Genomic DNA, 5,557 nt, shown 5'->3' on the forward strand with positions numbered 1-5,557 from the left:
GTATTTCATCAGCGACTTCAAGTTAATGGGGAATAAAAAGGACCAGAGAGAGGCACCCTAATCCTATTTTGATTGATGTGGATATGCAGAGGGTTTCCCCCCCTCCTCCAGCTGTCAGTGTAAGTGAGAGCCATCTTGCTGCTTTGTATTTTTTTTTCTTTTTGGTAGGGGTGAGAGGAACAGTATTGCAGCAGTTATGGGAGCACCATCACTCCTTCATCTCTGTCTCAAGGTCACTGCAGAGGGAGGCTGACAGGCTAGACAAGCGCCAGGAGGTGCCAGCCATTTTGAGGGGAGGTTGGGAGCTTGATGAATCCAGGGAGGGAGAGGGAAGTGTGCGGCGAGGAGTAATAAGTCATTTTGTCAATGCTACAGCATGTTCTGATGTGTGGGCCGGGTTATTTTTTTCCATTAGAAAAAGTGTGATAGAGAGGAGCAAGCAGAAATGGGAGCCTTTGAGCCGCCCAGCATTGTGCTAGCCCTTTGAGAGTCCTATCTTTGTCTGCAGCACACACACACTGGGAGGCTGAGCTGTGGAGCAAGAGCAGGCTGGACCAGAGCTGACTTAGCAGCCCTTCATCTGGATGTTAGTGCTGATAGGGAGGGGAGCTGGATGTAGAGAGAGCACAGCAGGACATGGAGCTATTACATCCAGCTACCGTTCTTCATTTCAACCCACTCTCCATGTGTTTTCATGGTCTTTGTCAGCCAAATCCACATTTGCCATGAGGCGTGTTTGGCTGAAAACACTCACATAAGTGGACGAGGCAACATGACAGCAGGCTGGTTAATATTTAGTTGATAGTTTTATTCTAGCCAGTATTTTGCAGTTAGTCCCTGATGCTTGGATGCCTGTTGAAGGCCCAATTTTTGCACTGTTAATGGGAGAGCACAGAATAAGCTAACGATCACTGGTGCCAATTGCACAAATTGAAAACTGAAAATGCCAACATACTCCAAGCACTTTTGTTAAGAAAATTTACTTTGATGTAACACTTGCATTATCTCATTATGGTGTAATCTTTACCAGCCACAACAGCAGGGCAGGTATTAGTCTGACCTTGTGAGTCTGGGTGTATGTGTGTGGGTTATCATGGCAAAATGTGGTGCTGGAGCCACCTAACATGGTGGAAACTACCACAGACATGCTTTTTTAGGGCTCTGTCAGGCCTCTATAGGTCATTCTTCGACTATTGTCCATTTTGGTCTGAAAACTTTAAGAAAATCTAATACATATTTAGAAACATTTATTGATTATTTTTTCCATAATATAACACTGGCATTGTCCATTACCATAACGAGTAAGTCTTTCCTCTCATGTGAACAAATTGACGGAAGTGACTGTTTTGGAAATAAGAGTTTGTCCATTAAAAAAAATATATCTCATGATATGTTATTTTGCTAATGTACATTTCAGCATTAGCATTAAATATACACAATATACACAGTATAAAATAGAAATATGAGCTGTTTGGAAATGTATTCTTGATTTAAGAAAAAATTACTGTGATTTATTCTTATTTCTGTTGCCTTTATGGAGCTAACTGTCCTCCAGCCATGTGTTCTCCTGTCACATGACTTTGCTGTGGTCACAAAGAATACAATCTCTATTGAAAAAAAAAAAGAAAAAAAAAAGCCCCTGAATTTACATTTTGTAAATTGTGGTAGAAATGACCGCAACACTAAGGGACAGGTATTCTCTTCTATGGAAAAAGACATAAAATACTTACAGTATATATTTTACATCATGCGGCACGGTGGAGCAGTGATAAGCATGGTTGCCTCAGAGCAAGAGGGTTCCCGGATCAAGCCTGAGATTGGGGGTTCAAACCCCAGGGTGGGGGAGCCCTTCTGTGAGGAGTTCACATGTTCTCTCACATGTCAGCGCTGGTTTTCTCCAGGTACTCCTCCCATGAAGGTAAGGTTCATTGGTAACTCTAAATTGGCTGTAGGTGTGAATGTGCTCGTCTATTTGTCAGCCCTGTGACAGTATGGGATAGGCTCCAGCACACTCGCGACCACTGACAGGATTAAGCGGTTACAAAAAACAGAAGAAAAAAAAAATCTGATGATGAATTTCATTCAAATTGGTATTTATGTGTCATCTGTATTTAAATATATTAGATCAAGAATAAATTCAAAATTAAGCAGGGTTGAATGTCCAAAATCTGGCACAGGGAAAAGGAAACCATCGCAAAAATTACACATAAAATGCCACTTTTTATTTGATATAAATAATGACTGATCCATTATTAAATAAATATATGTTCTTTTTGGTGTCAAGTAAGTTTGACAAAAGAAATTACACAGTGAGACGTGTTTTTGTTATGTTTGACAGGGACACAAAAATCATGATAAGAGAATCATCCTTAAATGTCTGTCTGTACAATGATAGCATCACAGCAGTGCCAGGTGCAGTCACAAAACTATACAGGTATGATCATAATGAAGGCTGAGTTCAAAGATGGGTGTGGTCCGAGCATCAACCCCAAAACACACACACTTTACGCCCCTGGCCCACCTTTGTGTTAAGTCGTGGATTACTGTATTGTAGTTGTTGTGATCCTCTAGTTTTACACACTAAGTAATGCCAGTTATTTCTCTGGACCAAAGTTAAAGGCAAAAGTACAAGGAGAATGGATTAACCAAGGTGAGTTTTCAAGATCACAAATGTGCTAAAATCTGTCTCCCGATTCCTGTAATGTTTACACCTAATGGAGCTGAGAGACGTTTTTCCAACCAGGTTTTGCCCCTGTGGTGAGTGTTTATTTTTGTTTGAGTGCTAAACAGGCTGTCGAGTCTATCAGTGCTGTTGTTCCACTGGAGTAAGTCCTATCTGTCTCCATTAACTGCAGCCTGAATCTGGGGAACGTGGGACACACACTGTCACTCTCCTCTCTTTCTCCTTTTCCTAACTGTATCGCTCTCTCAGACAAAACCAAAAAGAGGCTGTGTTTCTATCCAAGTCCACGGTGGCACCACCTTGTATCGGCCAGCTGAGATGGTGTGAGGCGATATGGAGTGTATCACCGAGCCCCTGCTGAGGCGAGAGTGGCAGACATGCCAAGAGCCAAGACAGGGGGCAGACAGCTTCTATCATTCGGCTGATAATGTCCATTTGGGTTTGAAGAATGTCCATAATGGAGTGGAGATCCATTGCCTCCGTGATGTTCTGCATGCCTTAAGGTGAAGCAGGATCAGTGGCATGTCGTCTAGATACACAGGGAATGCAGCTGAGGTGTGAGTCACTGTGAAGTCAGATTACAGTGTTTTTCTTCCATGTGATAATGAAGTGTAAGTGTTGCAGGGTTGTCCAAGGACATGAGAGCAGCAGCATCGGAGCTGGTTATTACTTGCTTGTTACACATCTTTAAGGTATCAATAAATGGCTTATCAGCTATAAAGCCATCAGTTACAACTTGAAATAAATATAAGTAAAAAGCTACAAAGAAGTTAAAACAGTTATTTTAGGATGAGCATATAAGTACACACTTTAAACTTTTTTCCCCTTGTGAGCTTTTCCCCAGTACATCAAGACCTACATGAGCACCCTCCTTCTACCACGCGACAGAAAAACTGTTCACTGAGACCACCATAGCTGCTTCACCCACCTTTTGATTTCCCACTCCATCAGTGGTCTGTATCCCCCCTGTTGGCCAGTCACACTGGCTCCTCTGCGGGGAGGCCGAAGCCATTAAGCAGCCAACACACTCTGCTGCGTCTCCCTGTTTAATTGCCTGATAGGGCTTGTGATATTTTTATCAGCCGTCCTGTGGCGGATGGCTGCCGAGAGGGGAGATGTGTGTGTTTGTGTGGGTGTGCGTGTGTGTCTTTATGTGTCATGCCTCGGTACACCTCTGACAAGAGAGCTGCCTGCTTGCCGCAGGAAACCCGGGGCTTCTGTGCACCTGCATATCAAACTGTGTGACCCAACCTCTCAGCCGTGACATAGCACAGGACATCCATGCCTAAATTCAGATTTGGCTTTGACGCCTCATCAGCACTGTGCTACAGATAATGAACCATGTCTTCGGCACTTTGGAGCTTTGTTAAATATTATCACCGAGAAATATTTTTCCACATACACCATACACTTGTTTCTCCACTATAGCGACGGAGGGATGTTTCTGCAGGTTGTGAGGTTTAGAGATGGCTCTGGAAAATGTGGTGGATGGATTTATCACTCCAAGCTGCTATCAGTATCAGATATGGTGCATTTTCCTGCCGAGAGACTTTACACACAGATATCCCCCCACTCTCTCTCACACACACACACTGACACATATGCATGCACACATAGGCAATACTAGCACTTCCCTACTTGCTGTTAGGTTTATTAACTGTGTGCTTGTCCACACTCAGAGTGATTTAGGGCTTTGGAGGGAGGTGAAGGGGCGAAGAAATGTCACTGAGGAAGCCAGAGAAAGAGACAGCATCCTTATTGGAGCTCTGCAGCCTACTAAGTGCCGACCAACATAAAACCAGGGGAAAACCAATTCTCTCATTTTTCCAGCTGAGTTTTTGGCAGGGGATTAGGAAGTGGATTTCACCTCTTTGAGTGCAAGCTCTGTCTCATGTGGGAATTATTGAATTCGTTCAGCAACTCCCTCCATGCGGTTTAAGACATTTCACTGCGGTCACTCCACACACTGATTGGATACAGCCAGTTAGTCACACTATCTCACAAAGCGAGCACAATTTCTCCTAAAATAGAGTAAGTGTAAAACTCTGAACCCTGGAATAAATAAATGAAAGAATGCAAACCATATTTCATGGTCAATCTGGAGTTTTCTTTAACATATTTTCTGAGTGAACAGCAATGTTAGATATCTCATTCAGAGCTGCTACCATTTAAACAATAAAATCAATCAGAGTCCTTTAACTGTTGCTATGCCTGTCAATCTTCCCTTTATTGGACAGAAAATATTAAAGGGAAATTTCGGTTTATTTCAACCTGTCTCCTATCATCCTAAATTTGTTTGAAGTGACTAGTGACTCGCGAGCTCTAGATAAAGCCCAGCTGGATACTACTCCAGGTGGAGGTGTCTCATCCTCGGTCACATCCAGACCTTGAAAATAAGGCTGCAACCGGTCCCATTCCTTGCAACAGAGGCACTCCTCTTCTGTGGGCATTGGGGCACAGCATCCACAGGTACACCACCAATCTCCCGAGCTAAAGCCTTGTGGCAGCCATTCCTCCTCTCTCGTCCTCGACCTGTTGTGCCTCTCTCTCTCTCCTCCTCCGTTCTTCAATTCCACGAAGCTCTTCGCCAGTGTATTCTGGCTCAAATAAATAAGGGCAGCCATCAAACTCTGCAAAATCAAATTCCTCCTCCACAAAGTCAAAGTCTGGCAAAAAGTCAGCCATTATTCTATAAATCTTTAATAAAATAAATGAATAAACCTTTCAGGCTACTGTCCGGTTCTGCCTTGCAGCTGTTGCTGCTTGTTCTCATGAGATTTCAGGCACGGTATGAGATCGCTGCTTCTTGCAATATTTCGGCCGCGCTTTGGAAAGCAGAGCTATATGGTAAACAAACATGGCAGCACACCGGTA

The sequence above is a fragment of the Epinephelus fuscoguttatus genome, linkage group LG2 (assembly GCF_011397635.1).
Source record: "Epinephelus fuscoguttatus linkage group LG2, E.fuscoguttatus.final_Chr_v1".
Taxonomy (NCBI): Eukaryota; Metazoa; Chordata; class Actinopteri; order Perciformes; family Serranidae; genus Epinephelus; species Epinephelus fuscoguttatus.